Consider the following 25,344-nt stretch of genomic DNA (forward strand, 5'->3'; position numbering starts at 1 on the left):
GTCTGCGCTCTGCACTGGATGTTTTATTTCAATAAGACCATGCCAGTCATTTGAATTCAACTCCAACGTCACTGCAATGTCCGGCTTCAAAGTGCACCACTTTTCCACTAAATTACGGACCTATATGTGCGTTTGCATATTTTAGCTGTCCAAGCCCACATAGAGCTGTTCATGCCACGAGTTTCCCTGGAACACCAGGGGCTGCAGGGCAGAAAATATGAAAATGTCTAAGTCTTTTACCTAAGTTTACCCTGTAAATACAATTTTATTTAAACAAAATGGCAAAAGAGTAGTAGTTAATTCACGTTGTTTGCATCAGTTTTAAATGTTTTGCATGTTTTGGAGTAACAGAACAAAGAATATTCCTTTTAATTTAGGCAAACAAAATATGTATCCAAGAAATGCCGAAATGGCAACAAGTGAGAAGTGGCAGATGTTTTACTTTATTTAAAGAATGATTCGCTTCACACTCAGGTGACACCATCCACACTAAGCGTAATTTTTTTCTCATTCACACCAACCATCCATCCAGACCTTACCCATCTGTCTACTGAGGCACTTTTCCAAAATAATGTATTGCGTAATTTTACACAATGTGATCTGAGATTTACGCAGCCGCTTTGCTCTTTTATACCTTGCCACACACATAAAGACTCAGATTTTTTAAATATAAAAAATTAACCGAGCAAAACTCCATCTCTGCAGTCAGTAAACAGAGAGTAATAACACACGTGGCACTTGAGCGCAGAGCTGGACTTGACCTCTCCGCCTAGTTGCGTCTCTACCATCCACTATCGCCTTGTTGGCTCTCAGCTTATCGAGGTTCAGCTTTAATGTGCAGCAACTAAAGATGTGTTTTGTTGGAGCTGCTGCGATAGCGAGCCGGATAGTCTAATTTACACTGGAGTCACTGAATTAAACAGCAGCGGGGTTCTAATGAGATAAAGCAGTTAGGGGATTAGGATCTATTTGTTTTGGATGTCTCTCCATGGGAGGCAGGGAGCATAAATAAACTGCAATATGTTATTTAGAGCAGATAGATAGATAGATAGATAGATAGATAGATAGATAGATAGATAGATAGATAGTTGTGACTGTAACTCACTGTCGTGGCACTGTTTATTCATAAAGTCAGGAAACACTCAACGTGGCCTTTGCGCACTGATTACTGTATAAAAGAAATCACGCATGGCACAGTCAAACTCAGTGTAAACCATGGGCCATGATGATGTATTCCTCCCAGTGTCTGCCGACCTGTTTTATCAGATATGATGCCATCGATACCGACTCACTTCGTCATTGCCAAGTCGGAAGCCTCCTTTGTAAATACTCAGGTGATAACAGACAAAATACAGGAGCAGATCAGAATGGGAAGAGACTGTGTTGGAATTTGCTCGCAGGCCTCTGCAGCGGCCAAAGCACAGCAGAGGCATTCAGAGCTGCACGCCTGAACATAAAGAGTGACTTTTAGCTGAAATATTGAACGGACAAAATAAACTGGTTCAACATTTTACCCCCCTTAAAATATCTTAACAAATTTAAGAACAGTGTGGAAGTAGAGGAAAAGCCAGAGCAGAATCCAAACAGAGAGCTCACAATAAATAAAGACAGGAAGAATTGATTCAGTGCGTAAAATAACACACCTCCAGGCTTCATATGAAATTAAAGGCAAATTCTTTCAATACATAGAAGTGAGTAAGCGATGAATCACGCAAAGAGACACAATCAGTGCAGCCAGAGCCTGTCAGTAACACCACGGGCAGTAAAAGTTTTCAAAAAGTGTAAATATACAGGGGTGTGTACAACAGGCACATTTGAACGCAGCATATATTAATAGCTTAGTTACTTTAGTGTGTTTTTGTTATAATATTCAGTGAGCTTTAACAGGAGCTCCATTTTGAAATCAACCCCCCAGTTTTATGTTTCTAACGCATGTCTTTGACATTATTTGAAAAAGCAGACTGTCTCCTGAGGAGTTTAACACACAACGACCCAAAGCTGACAACAACTAGACAAAGTGAGCAGTCTGTGAACAGCTCTCACTGATTAGAGGATACAGGCCTGAACACCGGCCTCACAGTTTATCACACTCACTGACTGATGGAGAAAGAAAAGCGCGGACAAACTGTAATATCATGTCTATCTGCTGGTCTGTTGGCTATATAAAATCAGAATGTTTGTTTGTTTTTATCGACGATGTGATGGTGTTAAAATTATTATTCTAATTGTGGCCAGTGATGTAATTAATTAATTCGTTTAAGTATTTAAATTATTAAAAAATTATAATATTTACCAGACTTACTGCTGAGCCGACGTGTTTTTAAAGTTGATTCAGTTCAACATTTTGGTATGGATTTCCAGAATACTCTGAATAAAATGGCAACACTTACAGTCCACGTTTACTCGAAGTGCTTCTACGCCTGGTGGCCTTGGCTGACGTGGAGTTAGACTAAAACAGACATGTTATTTCGTTGTTTGATGCAGTTAATTAGTGAATCCGCAAAATAAATTAGCCCACACTCGAGTCCTCAGAGTTTGCTGCAGGCAAGCTTCCCATCTTAAACGGTGAAAGTATACTCTGGATTTCAGTTACTTTTAGGAGTTAAAATGTTGGAATTTTTTAAATTCTACACCGAAAAATAGTATCCAGCCATATCACGCGTTATTCTCTGCTTTCTATCGCCTTATAACCAGAGCGCACAGAGAGACTCCGCAGTTGGCTCATAAGAAGATAACTGACATAACTGACAGGCTACTGCACAAAGATGACAGGGACCAACAGAAGGCAAACCCGTGGGCCCTCGGTGCCATTTGATGAGCGCCTTTATGCACTTGAACGACCGAATAAACATATTTGTTTGATGATGAAGATTATGATGATTTGATAAAAACTAGATGATAAAAACATCCGTCTGGTTGCAGTTGTACACTGTAAACCCGTATATGTCAGAAGTAGTCAAAAAATGCAATTAGGTGCCAGTTTAATTTGAGTTCATAAACTAAAAAGTTGGAGCTTGTCAGAGCTTAAATATTTCGAGTCTGTGTTACATGTACTTTTTGATTACAGTTCAATTAAAATGATTGATTCAGCCAATTAAAAAGTTAACAGAACTGAATAATTCTAAGTATAAAAGCTTATTAATCCATGTTCAGTTCATATTAATTGAAAACATGAGTTTAATAAACACAAAATTCTATTGCCACATAACATTTTCAAGTCAGCAGAACTTGTAACAGTTTTTAGGGCTGAAACCAATGATTATTTTCATTGTTGATTAATCTGTCAATTATTTTTTTTTATTAATCAGTTAGTTGCTTGGTCTATAATATGTAAGAATGGTGAAAAATGTCGATCAATCAGTGTTTTCAAAAAGCCAAGGTGGTGTCCTCAAATGTCTTGAAAGATATTCAGTTTACTGCAATAAAGGAGCAAAGAAACCAGAAAATATTCACATTTAAGAAGCTGGAATCAGAGAATTTTGAGTTTTATTCATATAAAGTGAATAGTTGATTATTAGAATAGTTATCGATTAATTTGATAATTAATTGATAATCCATTAATTGATCAATCATTGCAGCTCTATTTTTTTCACCACTTCTTACAGTTAATCAGTGTGAGCATTTGATTTTACAGTGTAACATTACTTGACACATTACCAATGTGACATGTTGGTTAGTCGTCCTTTACAGGAGAATCGGAAGCTTGTGTTCCTCATGTTCTGCAGCAGGAGAGGCCTGTGTGGTCCTGTGCGTCCTGTTGTGGTTTCATGACAAATCACCAAACCAAAAAACCTCCCGCCCTGCCTCATTAAATGGCACAGATCTCGTAAACGTCAAGCCTCGGCTGCTGCTATTTCTGTTCTTACCGAGATGTGATTAGGTCATCGGTAAATCTGGAAGGACTTCTTCTTCTTCTTCTGTCTTCCTGCTCCTTTCTTCAGACGCACAATAAAACAGCATCAAATCTCCTTTGATGTTTTTATGCTGGCGTTGTGGAGATATTTATTTCTGCACTCTTTAATTTCATGAGCCTGTCTCTGCCACGATCTGGCTGATAAAATAATTAATTACACGCTCACATCATTTCACAGATAATAAATCACGGCTTATTCCATTCATCATAAAAACAATCATTTTCACATGCACGTTGCGTGACTGAAGCTGCTGCAGGGAGCGAGGCGGCGCACTCCACGTATAAAACCCAATCCTATCTAAATATTAGTGTAAATCCCTGAAGAAGAAGCAGAGGAAGTGAGCAGTTGACCGCTGACAGCAGAGGGCCCGGGGTGTCTCCGCTCTCCGCGGGACTTTAGGAAATGCTCGGAGAGACGCAGGTATGCAGGAGGAAACATTCAGAATAATTTGCCTCAACTATCTGCAGGACCTCCGGCCACTGGTCATTATGAGGCACAAAAATACATGCAAATAAAAATTCATTCTATGGAAAGACGGAAGAAAGTCTGTCCTTAAATTAATTATTAATTGATATTAAATTTACTCCTAATGAATAACTGCCCAGAATACATCTAAATTGACTTTTGGAAATTTGTTTTTTAAGTTGTCTCATTTATTTATGTTTACTTTATATATTTATATGTATTGAAGCAACTGATGTAAAATACCTTAACTACTTCTATAACATTTCTAAACTACAGTGGTGGGGTAATTGTTTTATTTTTTTTTCATTTTAATATAAAAATACTAAAAATTGATATTTCAAGGACTATATAATAAAGACAAGACTAAAATATTAATTTTAATGCAAAAAGTCAGTGTTCAAATGCCCCCTTGGTTAGGGTGGTTGTGAGAGTGTTGGGGCCAGTGAAAAATAAGTCCTATTAACCCACTTAATCTTAAATAAAAACACACCACAAAGTAATCACATAACTGTTGTGTAACTTTTTTGTTGGCCCCATATGGCTCAAATTATTTTAGATAAAATTAAAATTCTCAGTCACCTAAACTTTAGACAGCAGAGGAAAAATATTGTACATCTGAGAAGCAACTTTCATACCTCAAAATCAGATTTTTGTTGAAAACCTCTGCTGAGGTGAGATGTTCCTGGTCCTGTTCCACAGACAGAGAGAGAATCCTACTGAGCATAGAGGAAGTGTCATCATTCTAGCTTGTTTCTCATCAGAGGAATTGAGTGTGTTACAATTTCCCCCCGTTACAATTGTCCCTGGTCTCCCATATTTTATTGACGCCAAATTGGGAAATTCTTGAAATGCATAATATAATATAATATAATATAATATAATATATAATATATAAAGTAGGTAGTAGTATAACCTTTTGCAAAATGCAGAACTATTTTTTTCTTTTCGTACAGGTGCAAGCAATCTGCTGCCATGAAGCATCAGCAGTGCCCTAATTTTGTCTGTTGGCTGAATTTGTGAATGCCTTCATTCACGTCTCCGCTTAAAAAAAATGTCCACCTCCTTTCCCGAAATGAAATGTCTACATCAGCGCGAATCCTAATTGGAGTTTTTCACTAAAAACGTCCAAACATTTTACCGCAGTGATGAATATTTGTCCGATGTCTATCAGTATTTGTTTTTCCTTATTTGTAATTTCATTGCTGTCGTCTGTCACTGAGTGGTTAGTTGGGCATTTAGAGGAGACTTTCCGTGGCGTTGGTTGGTTGCCCATGAATACGTTAAAAAAAAATGTCGCTCTAATTATTGGTGTAAAAGCGTTATTGTGTGCAAATATGCACGCTGATTAAGAGATTATTACAGTGCACACTGAGTTTATTTGTGCCCACGCGTTTGCAGCGAGGTTTGTGAATACTGATGCAAGTTTAGTATTACATGTGTTTGCAGATCCACATCGTCCTTCAGTAGCCCTTCAGTCATGGGTGAAGGCGACAACAGTACACTAATCCTATAGTCAGTTTCCATATATTTGTTGTAATGATACAAATATGACAACAAAGTTACAAGCCCTTGAAGGAATATTATAGGAATAATGCAGTAAAATGCCCAAAATAGCCTAAAATCAATATGAAGTCTCTATAAGATATAATCTAGTGTGCACCCATAATGTTTGTATATTATTTTAGGTACAATTTTTACAGTAAGATTACTCTTATAATTAAGTAATTAATTAGGTTGTAATGACTTTATAAATCATTAATAAGCTGTTACAGCACATAGGGCAACAGTGATTGATGTATGGAAACTGTATAACTTGTTTATAATTTTTTATTAATGATCTATAGTTTCCAGTTTAATAAGTAATCTAATTAGAAACCATATGTAATGGTAGTAAGTAACTGTAAGGTGGTATCTGATTTTACAAACGGGTCAGGTCTTATGGGGAGCTTTGGTGGTAATCGTGCTTTATAATTGGGAGATTTATTTTTTTGTCCTATGGCCATACTAACTTCCTGAAGATGTTATAGGGAATTATTTCCAATTTTGAAAGAAAAAGACAAGGAAAAAAAATAGTCTAAACACATTTCCTTGTTGGCATATAAATGTGGTTTTCCTGTTCAGTCCAGCTCTCTTTGTATTTTGGGGGTCATCATAAAAGGCCATGTGCATAAAAACACAATGGAAATGAACACAATGGTTGACCAAAAGGTGAAAATCACAATTCCCTCTTGTCTATCCCTGACAAATTCCAACGTATATTCCCACACACATTGTTAAAAAGTACGAAAACAGGCTGTAGACCTTTTAATATTACTCATTTGAAAACTCTGAGGAACCACCGACATGTTTTGAACGAATAATAATGAATAATGAATCAAGGAATATGGTGTTATAAAATGATAGAATAACAAATTTCTAAACATCCTCCCTCTTGATGCATCTTTTCTTTTTCAGTTGGTTTATACATGAAATTTTATTTGTTCAAGTTAATTAAACTTAAATTTTCTAGTTTTTCTTTTTTTTTTTTTTTTTTAGAAAACTTAAGAACCTATAAAAATGAGTTATTTTAATTTGAAGTCTTTTGATTCAAAATGATGAATTGAATTAATGTATTGTACTGAAGAAGAAACATGCGAGCAAACATGAAAACATGAAAGAAACATGATCAGCATCATAGCAGAGGAAAACATATCAATCAAATTGAATCAAATTTGTTTGTAATCTTTGTTAGTGTGACTGAGGAGTTACTTGTTATTCTTAATACATTAAGCTTTCTGAACTTCTTTTCTCAAGTACAACTGAATTAATATCAACTTTATTTGATGTGAAAAGTTTGTTTTGAATCATTACAAAATTATCTCAACATGTCTTTTCAAATTCAGTCAACTCAAAAATTTAAGCCAGCACTAACTATTTTAAGTTAAAACAAAAAGCTTTGGTTTGATATATATATATATATTTTTGTTTAGTGTTATAGCCCACTATGTGAAATATATATATATATATATATATATATATATATGTATATATAGTTTCTCGTCTTCGTCTTTATCGATTCTAAGGTTTGACAACTTTCACTCCTTGGTCTATTTGTCCAATCAGGCATGTAGAAATAAAAGACAAAGAAAGAAAAGCACACCATTTTCACTTTCTCCCTCCCCCTGTGCAGTTGTCTGGGAAGATGTGTGCCACCGCTATTTGTTTAATTTGGGAAGGAAAGTTCTCTCTCCACATGTCCTCTCCCAGTTAACGAATATAGGCCTGACAGCTGCCAACTGTGCCCTTCAACAGGCTCTGTGCAGCCTGGTTCATCCGTGCAGGCCGCCCTCAACACTCTGCTCCCTAATTCAGCCCCTCTACACCTGAAGCAACACTGGGGAAAAGCCAGTTATCATCCAACTACTGGTACGTTACTGTAAGATACAGTCTGTCCCATAGGAAAATACCTGAAAGTGTATTTCTCGATTTCACCAGGACAGGAATATCCCAAATATATCTCTGAATATTACTTTCAGAGCTTTTATCAGTATTAATCGAGTTGAATTTCTCACAGAGGCACTGAAAGAGAGCAAAAACAGTTTGGAATGTGTGTGTCGGACATAGGAAGGGTGGGGTGAGGTGGTGGGGGGCGGCTTGGAGTCAGATCCCTTTTCAAAATCACTTCTTCTCTTTCCCTCCCATCTTTGTTTTAAAACTGGGAAGCTTTTAGCTTTTGAAAAGTATCCTTTCCCTATCTGTTGCGTGGCGGCCCCAGTCGTCATCACCTCGCCTCTCCCCTCAGCTCTATTGGAGCGCCGGTAAATAGCTGGCATTCCTGCCACAAAGAACCGATGATGTGGGCTCGGGGCCTCCGTGATCTCCCCAAATTAATTAAGGCCTTTCTTCTTCCCCTGAGCAGGATCCGCGGCCTTTGTCTCTTTAATACATCTTAAGCCCAGTATTAAATGTAAGGGCAGAGTCTACGCTCATTATAAATCTGTCACTGCCTGCTTTGCTCTTCTCGGCCCAGCCCGTGAGCCTAAATAGGCTTCACTGTAGCAGAAGAAGAAGCCATCCTCCAGTCTGGCTCTTGCCCCTTGCCTCCTCCTTATCTGCAGCCCCTCCATGCTCCCCACTGACTCAGTATTTATTTGAATATGAGAAGGCCTGCTTGTTGTTTCTGGCAGAGGGGGTTTGGGGTTGAGACCCACCTCCCCTCCACCACCACCACCACCACCTCATGCCCCTCACAACCCCAACTTCTTCCATCCCTTCGTCCCCACAATGCTCGCTCCATCTGTCCTTCCTCAGCCACCCTGGCTTGTTCGCTGCTTTCATGAACTTGAACCACAGACCTCTAGTCAAAGGCCATTACAGTCAGGCCCACTGTGCGTGTTTATGACTGTGTGTGTGTTTGAGTGCATGTGTGCATATCCCATTAACAACTTTCCCTCTCTCCAGCTGAAATTAATAACTGTGTTAGCGGAGGTAATGTCCAAGCCAGCGGGGTGGCCACAGTCTGCTCCTTTTCTTCCAAAAACTCAGCTGAGTGAATATTTCCTTTAAAGTCAGTGAATGCATCCTTTAGAGGCCGATCCTGTTTCTTTCTCACTTCCTCTTCCTCATTTTTGCTTGACTGCTAGCTTCGTCCTCTTGGCCGACCCAAAGAAAGGCTCAAGGTTGTGTCTAGAAGGGAACCCAAGACCCACAAAAGATCTTGCAAGAGTGATCATTTTAACCTGAGCCATTAACTTTCCTTAACCCTAATCCCTGAATTTGGTCACATTATAAAAGATAATTAGTTTGTACAAGGTGCACAATGAAAATGCAACGTTCTACTCTCCAGAGATATCTAACGCTCAAACTTCAGGGGCCGGTGAGCTGAGATGAGTCCTCCAGTAGGTCTCCGATTTGCAACGCTGAAGGTGTTTAGTAGAGTTTTAACATGGTGATTCATTCTGTGACAGCAGGATCAGGATCGCCTCTTACCAGCAGCAGCAGGAAATGGATAACATGTCCATTAGAGAACCCCCCACACCAACCCCAGACAGTGAAATTAGGGGATCAGAGGCGTGCAGAGATTTGACCTTGAGGAATGCCAATACCACACCCCCGGCTGGAAATGCGCAGTGGTGCAGACAGGAAAATGAGCTACAATGTGGCTTTTTGTTTGGGCATACAGGAGATTTGGGTTGAGGGGGGTCTATCGAGCCTTCCTGTGCTCCTCTTCCAAGATGAAGAAGCAGGAAGTCACACAGGAGGTAAACAATGTGCAGAATGGAGCTGATACCAAGGACTGGAACCACCCCCATCATTCCTGTTGGCATGGCTCTGGGCCAGTTGATAATGGACATGGCGCCCACCAAACACCCGGCTTCCATGTTGCAAATATTTCCCCACCATCGAAAATGTTTACATTCAGTGTGGAATGACCTGCAGACTTTGCTTGCTGGTGGTTTTGCTTGGATCGGACGTATCTCAGGTCTGAGGCTGTGCTTCAGGTCACAGATCTTGCTCTGTGCGTCTTGTCACTCAGTCACTCAGAGAATCTCCTCCACCAATCAGAGCGAGCATTGGGCTGTCTGATACTGATTACAGCGATTCATCATGTCAGGAACTCCCTGCCACCACATGTTTGTTTTGATCTCTTCCTCTCCAGCACGGTGACAGTGAAAGATGAGGGACCATGTGGCCAGGGCCGGCACCGCGCCATAGAAACCGCCAGCACTCAAGCAGCAGCTCCGGGTCCCAGCACGGAGCTCTGCGCACTGGCCACAAGCCCCAACTCGGAGCTCCATGTCAGGGCTGGGAAAGAGCGAGCTCAGTAGGGTGTGGGAGAGATTTGGCTGGCTGGCTAATTACAGACCCAAAAGTGTAACTTTAGGTGATGGGGGGATTAAGGCATGTTGACTTGTGTTCACTGGGGGGCTAAACTGACACTCAGTTCCCCCAGAGCGGACAGTTACTGAAACCCCCTGGAGTTGGCTTGGGGGTCTGGGTCACATTAAGGGGGTACTATGTGGCCTGCTAGGGCAGACCACATGACCAGCTCCTCTAAAACAAGCACTGCTGTGTCCGTAATGTCAAACACTTCCTCCATCGGCATCCATTAGCCAGCTCTGGAGGTGGCGAGGAACATTTGAGAGCTGAAGGAAAACAAAGGGTCCAGAGATTACATGGCCCTCGTATAATGAAAAAGTTCCCTCGCCTATTGTACTGAAGCAGTCAAAGAATTTACTCAAGGAATCCATTCATTTTGGAAATACTGATAAGCTTTTCTGTTTGCACGAAGAAGCATTTTCATTGTTGGAAATTAAAATATTATTTAATATTGTTATACAGTTTTTAACACTTCTGTATGGATATTTAAAATACACCATTTACACTCCTGTTTGTTTCATGAGAATTCTTGAAAATGTTGCTTGCAACTTTTAAAAATTGAAGAAATAAATCATATTTTATAAAACTTGATGTAAAATAGTACAAGTTATTTAATTTAACTTTTTTAAATTTAAACTTTATATTGTCACACAGTACATATGAATTATCAAATCTGAAAATGCAGCTTAATTTTTTTTTGTTTCATATCCAGATACCTCTTGATCAAAATGATACAAATTAATTGTAAAACTTTTGTGACATATTCTAAAATATATATTTTAAAAGGAAAATGTTGGTCACAATTTAAACAAAAGCTGAATCCAAACATCAATTAATTAAATCAATTCATTTTTAGTTCACGAGCAAATACATTTTTGGGGGGTAAATTGTTGAGAAAACATAAAACTGGTGTGATGAATTGTGTAATATTGTAAAATGTATAAAGCAGGCCTATGTCTACATACAAAACCTGATAGACATCCACCTAAATCACAAAATAACGTACATTATTAATTATTTTAAATTTAAAACAGTTTTATGTTTGCAGCTGGCACAAAAAAAGTAATGACAAAGAAGGCATAATGTTTTTAAAAATAAAAAAATAATAAAAACAGGCAATAAAACCATATAAATTACATTTATCAAAACGCAACAAAAACAAACAAACAAAAAACATAGATGTTTTATAATTCAAAATACTGATGACAAAAATTTAAGATGGTTTCACTATAAACCTCTATATATACTGTGGAACCTTTCAATCCCCCTTTTTGAGTTTCATTTGTTTGCTGTTGATTCAAAGTTTATTGAGTGTGTCCGCCACAGTTTTGAATAGCTTTATTCACACTGACATCACTCTACCTCATCTATATTTTGCACAGGTATTCCACAGGCCCCTATCGTCCTCTCCCACATTGTAAAATATGGGCGGACCCTCTGACAGACGAACGAAGCAGCACCGACAAGCAGAAATCTTTGTCCTCATGCATGTTGCAGCAACCTCCCATGTCGCTTGAACTGAGCGGGCCTAAACACTGGAGTGAACTGGATGTGGAAAAAAATAGCCCTTGTGTTTGGGTCTGATTTCTCAGCTCATTAATCTTGACTGTAGTCATATGTTGCGTCTCGCAGGCTGGCATATTTTCAGCCAGCCAGCTTGAATGTAATGATATTTATTAGAACATGTCCTCGCTTGTTGGATGTCTCTTACCGTATCTGACATCATTGTCCTAGATACCGAGTTGTGTTTATATATGACTAAGAGGAAGAGGGTTGGACATCAGTATTGTTCGCTTTGTGTGTTTTTTCCCTCTTCGTGAAGAATTCTTTTGATTTAACCTTTTTGTCTTGTTGACACCTAAAATCCTTTTTGCAGCAACATGGTTTCGCTTGAATTAAATAGCTATATACTTAAACAAAAAAAAATAAATAAAATTACATACACAAAATCAAAATTCATCAAATGAATAACCCCACTGTTTGCTCACTAAATAAATAAAACCCTTTAGTCCTCTTGAAACTTAATGTCTATAATATATAATCTATAATATATATATATCAGGATTTACATAGTATTCAGCTCACTTTTACACCTTAAGAATAAGTTTGTTTTAACTTTAACAGACAGACAGAAATTTTAAGTTGACTAAATTTGAGATAATTTTGTAATCGTTCAAACAAATCAACAACAAAAACAAACAAAGAAAAAAAAATATTAATTCAGTTGTACTTGAGAAAACATGTTCATTAAGTTTAAGATAGAAAGCACTCTCCAGTCACCAACTAATTCGATTTCCTTTAACACAGAAACAATGCATGCTGGGAAGTATGCTGGTCATGTTTCTGCAGAAATTTAATGGTCATTGAACTTTGTATGGTACATTCATTCAACTCAGCATTTCAAGTCAAAACACTTCAGGTTTTATATTAACAAATTCTGTAGTGTTCTGGAAATAAATACTAGAAATTTTAAGTTTAAATACCTTGAATGAATAAAATGTGTATATTTACATTAAGTTGATGAGAAAAGATTAGTTGATTACTCTAAATACTCTAAATTAATTAGAATGTACTAAATAGCATATAGACTAGGAGTTAATTTTTGATATTTCAGTAAAGAATTATTATCAGTGATCAGCTGCTGCTTTGACATCATTTTCTCACAAGAGAATGTATTAAAAACAGTGGGCAGCATCAAATAAACAGAAGACAACTGATATAACACTTGTATACTATCTATAAAATGTTATTCTTCTGCTGGCTGCAGAGAGAAATCACTGTCTTTCTCACTTCCAGCTTGACTGCTGATCCGTGCTGAACCCTGCAGCAGGTTGACTGAGGAGAATATTTGGCTCCAGATAGAGTGTGTGTATCAGTGTGTGTGTCTGTCTCTGTTACAGGCCTTGGAAAAAGCAGTAGCTCCCCTGTGTGGTTTTCTGGTGTAAGAGCACCTGGCACCGCAGGGGGAGAGGTGGGCATTTGGGTACTGAGACATAACCTGCACACCTTCACCAGCACAGCAAGAGGTAGGACTTTGACTCCTGTGATGAAGCACTGACATGAATAAATGCTCTACTGTGTCACTGTACTGTCACACACGTGGATAAAGGCAGCCATTTTTAGACCTTTTCTCTGTTGCCATATTGATATGAAACAGGGTAAACACAGGCGTTACCAATTATGTCAATTAATATTTCTTTTTATTTAGTTTAGCAGAGCCTTTCCAGTGAGCCAACATGCACAATAGCAGCACTCTGACTCTGTTTGACCTGAATGGAATGGATCCTTAGTTAGTATCATTGGTACCACCTGGGTTTAAAAAACACATCTTAAAGAAGGAACTACATCGTCATCTCATTTTACAACCTTGTTGTAAATGATAAATAAAATCACCTTGTATCCTTGTGTCCTTGTTTACTATGGATATCACAATTTCAATATTAAATTGAAAAGTGATTGAACTTTCAATTTCAATAATCAAAAGCAAGGTTGAGCCTCGCAAATCAAGACTTGAAAAATGTTTAAATCAAACAATCAAATTGTGACCTTAAAAGCGAAAGTCCAATCAAATTGTGGATCAGAAGAATTGTGGCACCTCTAGTGTTTACCCAGTTTCATGTCAAAGATGGCTGCCATTGAAAGTGAAGCATTGCTGGTAATCTGTAGAATCTAGTCAGCTGCACTGAGCTAGCATGCAAATACTACATGTATTACCCCCTCCGTGTTTAACCCTCAGCCTGAGTTCTTGTTGTTGAAAACACACCGAGAAAAGCCTCTGTCATCACCCGTCTCTCCATGTGACATATGACAACAACTCCCCCAACACACACACACACACACACACACACACACACACACACGCCTGCACGCACACATCCACACTGGAATCACTAGAGCTAAAAAACAATTACTCAACTTTTTGTTTCCAGTATTCATGCTTTTCAAGTTTCTGTGATTTTTAGCTAACATGACGTACATGTGTGCACATGTAAGTTAACCTACTTACTCAGATACACACACACACACACAGTTGTTTGGCTAGAGGGTCTTTGGTTCAAGTTGATGTTTGGGGTGAGCTGTGATATTGCATAGCTTCAGAGGCGGCCTAATGCAGGATCAGGTGTCTCCGTCCGTATCACATGCCTGCGTGGAGTGGATGGATAGCTTCACATGGCATGTGCCCTCTCTGGACACTGGACACTTCACCCCCCACCCTCCAAATATTTACCTGACATGTCTCCGTGGGTGGTGGCCCATCTAAAGAAACATGTATACACACATTCACATTGATGGATTCTTTTTTAGCATACACATATACACACTAGGGTTTCACTGATTTGTGTTTTGAAAGGCGATACAGATGCTGTTTGGGCTAAAGCTGTCAGTAGTCGGATAATATTCTGTATTTTTACATTTTTATACCACAATCTTTATACCACAAAATGACACATATTTAAAAAATTACCATTGTGAAGGTTATAAATCATATGAAATGGCATGCAGAACATGTAAGTCTATAACTGCCCACTGTATTGGAAATAATGCTTTTCCAATGACAACCAGTGTTGCACTGATCAGAAACTCTAAAATGCTCAGACAGGTATTCCTACATATAACCTAATAACATACTGGTGGATAAATGCAGACACACACACACACACCTGCACACATGCTTAAACAGCAGTCCATTCCCGCGTCAGGCCTCATTGGTGCTAACACTTTGAAGTTGTCGACCGCCTGTTTACTGATGCAAATTAGCAGGTAGGGGACCTTCAGAGAAGCAGAGAGCGTGGCAGCATCGTGGGTGGTGAGCACAGCGCACCACAACTCATCTTCTTCCATCCACTCCCCTCGCTCCCTCTACACCCCCCTGTGAAGGAATGCTTTCAGCTGGACTCACCTGGCACAAGGGCCTGGGCAGAGTAGGGCAGGTCATGACTTTGCCCTCCTGGGAAAAAAAAAAAAAAAAGGTATCTGTAGGTTCATAGTTCAGTGCCTAATAAATGCCCGTTTTCAAGATAAAACATCACATTTTAGAGTGTCCTTTTATTGTGACCAGTCTAAGGAACGCCTGCTGTTTAATCAGCATCTCTATATGCTGCACCTGCCAGGTGGATGGATTATGTTCTTACATATCCTCCCCTATCCACTGAAGACCATACATCTCAAAATTTAAGGTTTTTCAGACAAACTTAAGTATTAAATGTTCCTTTATGGGTTGAGAAAATATTGTACTTATTAAACTTGATAAACAATTTCAAAACTCATTTGATTTTACTGAAAAGTAGAAAACAGGGTAGCTCACAAAAAGTTGTGATGTTGCTAGGTATGTGTCCTGTGTCTTTGACATGTTAAAAATGAAAGGACACAATATTCTCAAACGGACTAATGATATTTTCCATCCAGATGACATGACAAGTTGAAACCATAGAATTAAACCAAACAAACCTCGGTGTCCAAAAGAATAAATAACTAAAAATCACCAACTGCCATTTTCTTCTTATTGCACAAGACAAGAGCCCCTTTTCCCTGAACATTCAGTGACAGAGAAATGTTTTTTTTTCTTTTTGACAAGTCATTCAGTTGCAATAATAACAGACATTATTTTGTTTATTTGAATTTTGTAGACTAGTGTGTCATAATAATGTGACAGTTTTGGAAAGAAAGTTTTCAAATTTGGGATTTTATTTCAATTTTCAGATACATTTTCAACATACAGTTCATGAATAACAAGAGTATGAAAAAGATGGCTGTAATTGCTGTATGGTAACATAATGCAGTGTGGAGGTTCTATCAAGAATAATTTCCAAATTCATTGAGTCAGAGAGCAATTCATTTTTATGCCTCTTATTCATTATCCAGTGCAATTTTATATGACAGATGGAGGAAAAGGACCTTTAATTTAGTACATGTATACCTGCCGTGGTGGTAAACACCGTATCTAGAATGGAGGTCACTGGCCTGGAAGCATTTTACACTTCAGTTCGGATGCTGACTAAGAAAGATCCAGGCAGGCATTGCAGAACACAAATATTATGAAGGTGAAAAAGTCATAACTTGTCCAAACTGTAGCTTTTTGTATGAGTTATTACATTATGGATGGACAAAAAGCAATTAAACTTTGTTTTCCAGTTTCAGGTATTCTGGCTGTGCAGAAGAGAAACAGGAAATGTAAATAAGCTTAATACTGGGACAGAGAGCCGTCTGCTCGACCAAACAAGAAGAGTAAACAGGAGCCAGTCCGCTGGGATCCCTGCTGCTGCTGCTTTCAATGGTGAGAACGCCACACTCCACCTTTTCCCACTTACTGACCCGAACACACAGCGCTGCCTCGTACAGCTTGTTGCATTGTGTGTGTGTGAATGATGAATGCAGCTGTGTATTGCAGTTACAGTGTAGAAACTGTTATTCCTTTTATGAAACAGTACAACTGTTTTATTTAATCGTGTTTTGTGTGAGGCTACCACTTTCTTTTTAGTGTGTGTGTGTGTCTGTGTGTGTGTGTGTGTGTTTGCGTGTGCAGTTATGTTGTGTAGAAAAGCGGATGATGACTGATGATCTGTGTAAATGTCAACATCTCCAAAACGAGAAAACAAACTTTGCAGTTGCCCCTTGACCAAAGAGTAATGAGATGCATCATTCCATTACATCTTGTGAATACACACACATACACACGCATCAGTGGCATGCAAGTTTCAGTGTGTGACGTAGCACCCCCTTTAGGCCAGTTGTCATAATATTGAAACAGTTAAAACTGAGCACATAATTACCTAAATTCTGTCAATTGTGAGTCGCTGGCAGATTTCCTGATTTCAGACTATTGGACAGTTTCTGATGTACAGGGGCATCTGTGTGTTATGGTTTCTGTATGTGTGTGTATGTGTCTGCTTTGAATGAAGGTCATTACTGTGGACAGGGATTATCTGCCTCCCACCACCTACTACTTCCACCCCCCATCACTCCCCCCAGCAGCTTGTGACAGCCGTCAGTGTCAGTCACTTAGTGCAGTGTGTGTGTGTGTGTGTGTGTGTGTGTGTGTGTGTCTGTGTGTAGGATTGTTTGCATTAGGGCTGGCTAAGTAAACAGGGCTCAGGTTACCGCTGAAGGCTTTTCCATATCATTCATTCCAATTTAAATGTGGAAAAATATCCCATGGGTGACAGGGGAGTACATTATGTGGTAGCACCAGATCACATTCATTTTCATGTACAATAAGAGGTCGGATCACATGTTGGCATGTAATGAAACTCTTAAGGCATCCATGGAAGATACTCAGCATGCTGTCCGTGTCTTTTAATGTGTTTGATATGCACTTTAATCATCCTTAGCATTTGAGAATATGAGACTCCAGCTCGTATTTGCACATCTAATCGAATCATGCACACACCAAAAATGTCTTCTGTCCTCACGTATTCAGATCCTTTTCCAGGAATTTGCCATCCATAGTAAATGCATAAACAACAAAAAAGCACTTACTCCTGTTCTTTCTTCTCAAATAGTTAATTGATAATTGGAAAACAGTTATATGGAGTTAACTTACAATCAGAGCCAATTACTCTGCTTAACGTCTGCTAGGTTGGTAGGTTAGCAGCTTCCCTCTGTCACCTCGTACTCTCTCTTTGATTGTTTGTGTGTCAATATAGCCAATAACTAAATGTTCTTGTTGATATATAGGTCTGTTGTTATTGTTGGAGTAGTGATTTGAACGAGGGTCACACATGTTACCTGCTAAGAAATTGTAAATTGTAATGGTAAATCCTGGCTACAGGGAAACTCAAACACAAGTTTTACAAAATAGAAAGATCTGACAATGTCAAACTGTATACTGTGTGATCAGAGGAGACAGAAAGTTGGCTTCTAAGTGGAAGTTGCCCACTTTGTCAACTGTGTTTGTGAAAGTAAATAAAAAAATAAAATTAGCAGTCGCTGACCATCATGACAATTATTTGTCAATGAAAAGAGGTTCTTTTCATGTTTCTGGTTTCTTTAGAAAAAAGAAAGGAACGATTTATAAGCAGCAGCTGCCAGTACAAGCAATACAGACTGCATAACAGTCTGTGTTTCTTACACAGCCAAAGAATGTGACAGTACAGGTTGTAGCCACAGACTTTTTAAAACATGTTATTATGCAAAAGCCCTGGTATAATTTTAATGGTTGAGTTTCAAAAAACTCACCCATGTGTGGTTGTCATGAAAAGAGAAATTTACTGTAGTGACCAAAACCATTTTTTGTACCAGGCTGTAAACAATTGACTCAGCTTTGGAGCCAGCCTCAAGTGGCCATTCAACACTCAGTTTTCACACTTCTGCATCTTTTCTACAAATTTTGAGATATCCCTAACAGAGATAGAACAAAGCACAACAATGTTTTTAATGTTCTCTAGGGCCACATATGAAATTGATTGTTGTATAAAAATATTTTACTGCAAAAGTGGTTAAATTGACAGATATTGTGACAGACCCCACAAATAAAAGAAGTGCAAAATAAATCCAGACCAAATGGGAGATGATACACCTGAACTCATATAATTTAATAACGTAAGCTCTGATTGATCCCATTTAGTGTGACAGCAGGCAGGGGGTTCCTCTACATGTTAAAAAAAAACAGAATGTGAATATCTTGATGGACTAAGGAAATATGGTACTACAAACACAGAAGTGCAATCAGGTGTTTTGCTGGAGAGGTTAGGGTTAACTGTAGCAGTTATGGTCTACATTAAAAAATGTATGAATATATATACGTTTTAATCTAGAGATTAAAAAATACACTTCAAGTGAGGGCTAAATAAATTCTATGGATGCCAAAGTAATAATTTGCACTGGCAAAATATACTTTTACATATGAATATACTCATACAAACATAAAACACTCCCCGGCCTATTTTTTCTTGATCTTTCCATCTTATGTTAGAAGCATATGCAGCACTGCAACTTCTTTTCTCTCCATCCTTTTTTTTTTAATTAAAAAAAAAAAAATCTTGAGACACATTACATTTTAAAGCATTTTTTCATGGTGTCTTCTCTGTCTGATCCCTGTCAGCTCTGTGATTATCACTAAGACACCTGTGACACACACACATGCTAATAAGCCTGTGAGGACCCCCTGGCTATGTAATGCGCTTCCTCTCTTCATGTTTCGACATTCCTGAATGTTCACTGTTGCAGAAGGGGAGTGGCTGCGAGTAGAAAGCCATTCTTCAGATGCAAGTGAAAGATCAACAATCTGGGAAGACATAATTGCACTTTGCATTATACTCCCAGTTTCTGATTGCAGCTCGAGCAATATAATGGCCAGATATGAGAACGATTACTTTTTATTTCCTACATAATGGAGTACACTATTTAACAACAGGAAAAGTCTCTATTACAACACTACTTCTGCTCATCTAGTCATCTTATTTCACTTTCTTTTCTTCCAGGTTTCTGGCTTTCCTTTTCACTTTTACTCTATTTCCCTGTCTCTCTATCTGTCTCCCACCTTCCCACCCACCGCCTCTCATTCTCCCCCTCAGTCAGTTGATTTATCCCCGGCTCTGTTTTCCCTGGACCACATGGCCCGGCAGTTTGCCCTAACTCCACTCATCCAGAACCGATGTCATTCAGATCCAGTTAAATAAATGGCCCTATAAATTTTCTCCAATAATAAGCCCGGGTGCTGCTGGAATGTGCGGCAGCTCGTTGGGGACGAGGTGGGTGGGGGGGTGAGAAATCCACGCAAGCCAAAGACCCAGACAGCTCGGGCTAGTGTGAGAAAGCATGGATGCTGTGTGGATGAAGAGGAATCTGGGTTGAGCAAGTGTGTGTGTGTGTGTGTGTGTGTGTGTGTGTGTGTGTGTGTGTGTGTGTGTGTGTGTGTTGTTGAGGGGGGTACAGGGTCTGCTCGCTGGGAGCTGCAGAAGGAGTGGGTGTGAGGGAAACAGGGGAGTTCCAGGCCCCTGTCTGCCTCCCTACCTGGAACGAGACCTCAGGGACACTTTTAAATCAGCCCACCCAGAGACAGAGACACCAATCAGGCCTCTGTCAGACTCGGCTAAATCAAGTCAAGTCAAGTGTGTTTGTGCATGCATGTGCATCTGTGCATGTGTGTGTATTTGCACATGTGTGCCTTAAACTGTATGTCACTGGATCGCTGAGCTAACTCATCTACAAGTCTGCATTTATAATCATAGCTATCAGCAGAAACAATAAATTTCATACACACACACACACACACACACACACACACACACACACACACACACACACACACAATGTTAAATGAATCAGACACTGCTTCCCTGTCTGTGTAAATGCACACACACAATAATTGGCAAAGGTTTGTGGTGGGATGTGAACCTGTGAAATAGCAGTGGGAAGGGAGTGACTGGACCTATAAACTGGGAATATATTGGTCCTATCATGTAAAAACTTGTAATTCCAGTTATAGTGTTTTTCTTTGTTGGGCCTTGCTTGAGTTAAAAGCTTAAATGGATCCTGACATGCTCTGTAAATTTCATGACTCCAGGATCTTAGTATCAGAAAATAATCCCATTCAGTGGTTAGAAATTCAAACACAATTATGTATTCTCATAACTGTTTGCTTGTCAATCTGAAAATGTGGCGCTCTTTCCATAGATGGTGAAAGTGTGAGAGTGTGTTAGTGTTGAGCAGTATGTTTAAATTTTCCACCGGGTCACTGTCAGCCCAGTAACCGGCGATTGCTAATACATTTGTGCAGGTCTGTGTGTCCACCTACACACATTTATTAAATGGAGAAATATAACTATAACCCTTCTGAATCTAAGTTTCTCTCTTTTACTAAATGAAGAAGACCTTGTTAACTCATTCAAAGCAACAATTCATTCAAACTCTTAAGACAAAAAAAAACTTCACCCAAACTGTCTTGGTTAGTCTTTCCACTGGTCCAACAGTCACCATCTCTGTTTTGGTTGAGATAAATCCTTAATAAACTGTGTTGGGTGTTATATATACATCATGTTAATTAATGTGCATTGTCCCTCGTAAACAAAATAAAATAAACACAGACATAAACTTACACTTAGCTTACCTTTCTATGTGCTTCCTTTCCAAGTGCTGATAACGGTGTACATGATTCATGTTCAGGACCTCTCTGTGTGTTTTTGTTTGGATGCTGTTTTGCAGATGAACCATATTTGGTTTAGGTAGTTTTATTACACAGGATTTGGCGGATATGTCCTCCCGGACTGCCACAGCTTCTTCTCCTGTCACTGGTATTTACTTTATTGGAGTGTAAGTGAAGGGGGTAAGGGGGAGTGACAACAACTAATTGTAACAAAAATTTAGAAATGATGCATGTCGCAAATTTAGAAAAGTCACATTTGAAGCAGGAAGTTTTACATCCAGTCACAGTAATGATGTTCAAAAATAAATCAGACAGTGCACAGGCAGTTAAGCGACAACCCCACAGTAACAGTCATGACTGGTCTCGAAATAAAATCCACTTTGTCTGACACGAGGACATGACACAGTAAAAATGACTGATTCTGAGACACGAATGAAACTTTTAAGAAGTGGTATTGAGACCAGTCTCAGGAAATACAACACTACAGAGCTTATTGAGTGAACCATATCCAAAATAGAGCCAGATACTGGAAACCAACCACAGTTATCCTGTTTAAATCTCTAGTCATTATTGTAATATCTATCCATTTAAAACCTGCTAGCATCTGTATTACTTGAACTTGGACCTTGAACGCCCACAATCCACTTTACAGAGGTTGACTTCTGCTGTCATTTGTAGTTCTTATTCGCTCAGTCACAGTCTGTGTGTTTACCTTCAACTGATTTATTGGCCCTTCACTGCAGTAGGTGGCTGGTATGAGACACACATGAGAAAAATGTATGACCCTGCACTGTTCTGCCGCGACTAGTCTCTGTGGGAAACAAGGAAACTCAATATTATTTCTTCCACCAACAGGGGGATGCACTTAACGCATGGAGGGGGGGTCGAACGGCTTGTGATGTAATGATGTTTGGGGGGCTCGATGGTTGTCACATTCATTTCACACCAAAGCAGCAATGACAGCTGAGAAACAGACAGATTGGACACATCAAAGAGCTCCCGTGCACCTCCTCCTCGTCGGGTGGCACACACACAGCCCGCCCCTCGCCCACCATGCTGAAAATGACATTACCTGGTACTGTAAAACAAACATACCCAGCCTGGCTTTGAACTGAAGGAACTTTATTTCAAAGAGGAGTGAGCTGCCATTTCCACTGACCTGGAGGTTCTGCAGGGGTGTTGTGGGTGGGTGAAGGAGGTGGAGGGTGACCATCTTATCCCCTCCCCGCCTCCACATGCCACACTGCCTCCTGACTCCGTCCCGTTCCCTCCACCTTGTCCAGTTGCGGAGCTGAGTGACTGGCCCACTGTGCGATGTCAGTGACCCGAAACCCATTTACTGCCTTAAATCGCTGCCCCTGTCCACCACCCCCACCACCTCCACCTCCACCTCTCTCCAGCGACACACTGCCACCCTCCTGTCGGTCGCCTACAGAAGATGACAAATCACCCTCTGCTCCTTAAATGGGGCTGAGACCCCGCGTGGCCCCTGGTCCCTCCCTGCAGCCTGCCCTGTCTGCTTAGAGAGGGGATTCCTCATCCTGGAATGAGGCATTGGACCTGGTCGGCCCTCCACCCACAAGAGCTGCAGCTTATATCTCTGTGTTTATCAAATCTACATGGAGAAAACAAACACTGTTTGAGCTTGATGTTGACAGATTGGCTGGAAATATGAATGTCAGCCATTGTGGAAAGAAGTGTTCATTTGTCATCAGAAGGATGGATAATGTTTCGTGTGTGTGTGTACCTGTGTGTGTACATGCTGCGAAATAACTAACTAGAACCAAAAAGGGTTCTCCGGCTTGTCCACATAGGAGTACCTTTTACGATAACTCCTTTTTATAAAGGATCCACTTGGAACACTTTCAGAGCGTTGAACCTAGAACCATCTGTGAAAAATATGAAATGTTCTACAGAGAACCCTCATATGCTGTAATGTTTCCATCTAGAACCCTCACTGGGGATTCTAATGAGAACCTTTCCACCATCTAAAGGTACTAACAAGAACCCACCAAGGGGGTTCTCCCGTGAACTTTTTTATATTCCAAGGATTTTATCTGGACCACACTCAGGAGGTTCTACAAAGAACCCTTACATCTTCTAAGGGTTTTTATCAAGAACGTCTCCAGGGGGTTCTACCAAGAACCCTTTTGTAGTCCAAGGGTTTTATCTAGACCCCATTCAGAGGGTTCCGCTGAGAACTTTTTTATATTAGAGTACAAAGAACCCTTGATGAAATAACCCTTGAAAAACTCTTTATTCCAAAAAGGGTTCTTTGGATGAAATGGATCCTTAATGGAACCGTTAGTCTTACAGAAAAACCCTTGACAAACCTCTCCTTCAACAAAGGGTTCTTCAGAAGCAAATGGTTCTGGGTAAAACCTTAGTGATTCAGGAAGAACTCTTTTGGAAGCCTTATTTCTAGGAGTGTGTGTTACATCCCTGTTGCACGAAATAATCCATCTGTGTGTGTGTGTGTGTTTGCGCAACTGTCTCCGTGTAGCCTATGTTTGCATACCTGTTGCATGAATTGGTCTATATGTGTGTGTGCATGTGTGCAGCCGTGTGTGTGTGTGTGTGTGTGTGCTCACTACATAACCGTCTGGCTCCCATGTGAGGCAGTAAATCTATCATTCCTGCTGCGTTTACCTACCACTTCACAGAGCTGTATGTCCAGTGTAAACAACGTTTATCACTGCATGCAAATGAGCCTGTAAGCCGCAGCCTCCACAAAGAGTCCATTCACTCCCAGCATGCTGTTTTACCAGCACGTTGAATCCGATACCCCAGATTACAGTTTTATTCCCAGGCTTTGTGTGCTGCTTTATTGTCACTTGCACTTTACAACGGCTTCCTCCAAATGTAATTTTACAAATAGTCTGCGTTTTCTGGAGCCATTATTAGGGTTATGACCAATACCAGTCCATGTAAATGTCATGTTTCAGGCTTGACTGGCCTGCTGTGAGCATGAGACAAGATTTATCTCCTCTCCAACCTCCTCTCCTTCTTTTTCAACTTCGATTTCCTCTTCTTGTAACTCCTGTCTCTCTTACCCCTCCTTTTTTGTTCTTTCCCCTCCCTGCATCCTCTTGAGGAGGTGGTGGTATGTGTTGATTGTAGTAATTTTGCTCTTCTGCTGCCCTTGAGATACAACACCATGGTTCGAATCATCTACCTGTCATATGTGTGAGGCAAATATGATCCTCTTATTAAAAGCCCTATCTGATCCACTTAACATTATTCACCTCTCATATGTTGAAAACCTGGATTAAACCTATTATGCACCACTGATCAGATTCCACATTAACATGTTCAGTATAATAACTGTAACCACTGGCTGGAGTTTTAGTGTCCCATGATGATTTTATCTTCTTTGGCTTGAAGTTAAAGTTGGCCATCAGCAAACATCCGCAGCCTTCAGGAACTCTCTCTGGCTGAAGGCTGAACAACAGCAGCACGTGTTGCTGTAAATTACGACTCAGGGCCCCACTGGGAGATAGAAAAGATTTATAGGACACTAATAAGCACTATCTCCACAGCAGATCACACCGCCTGTGTGTGTCTGTGTGTGTGAGAAAGAGAGCTGAAGGAAGGACCAAAACTGAACTGAAAAAAAGTGTGCAGTTACAGATACGCATAGTGTATGTGTGTATGGTTTAAGATAATGTAATATGATTTATTTGTAGCATTTACATGAGGAAACTGAAATGTGGAGCAGTAAAATAACATAAAATACACTGTAAAATTGAAAATGACTGTGAATATACAGTAGATGATGACTGGACTTAATAACTCAAATATGTCAAGAACCTCTTAAGTGAAAATATGTGAATGATAAATTAGAGAAAAATTTAGCAACAGTAAAGGTGCACAGGGTAACAGCAACAGCAGCAATTTCCACATAGTTTGGAGGCTTGCCAGGGACAGATTTTTGAAAAGAATGGTTAAAGCTGATGCAGCAGAGGCTGATATATCCTTATTTTATTCCTGATATGGGTCAAGCTCCAAAAACACTGGATCCTA

The 25,344-nt window shown here is 39.7% G+C and overlaps 1 long non-coding RNA gene across 3 annotated transcripts in view; it reads left to right on the top strand.

The window, feature by feature from the left end:
- Nucleotides 1–25,344, top strand: part of LOC146320723 (uncharacterized) — a 101,210-nt gene that overhangs the window by 1,727 nt on the left and 74,139 nt on the right. For 2 of the 3 annotated variants that reach the window (XR_014771476.1, XR_014771478.1), the window contains exons 2-3: nucleotides 13,139–13,264; nucleotides 16,371–16,512. This is a non-coding gene — a long non-coding RNA (uncharacterized LOC146320723). The remainder of the gene's footprint in view (nucleotides 1–13,138; nucleotides 13,265–16,370; nucleotides 16,513–25,344) is intronic. The other variant, XR_014771477.1, reaches the window with a different exon arrangement.

This window comes from Lutjanus erythropterus, chromosome 10 (assembly GCF_056507025.1).
Source record: "Lutjanus erythropterus isolate fLutEry1 chromosome 10, fLutEry1.hap2, whole genome shotgun sequence".
Lineage (NCBI taxonomy): Eukaryota > Metazoa > Chordata > Actinopteri > Lutjaniformes > Lutjanidae > Lutjanus > Lutjanus erythropterus.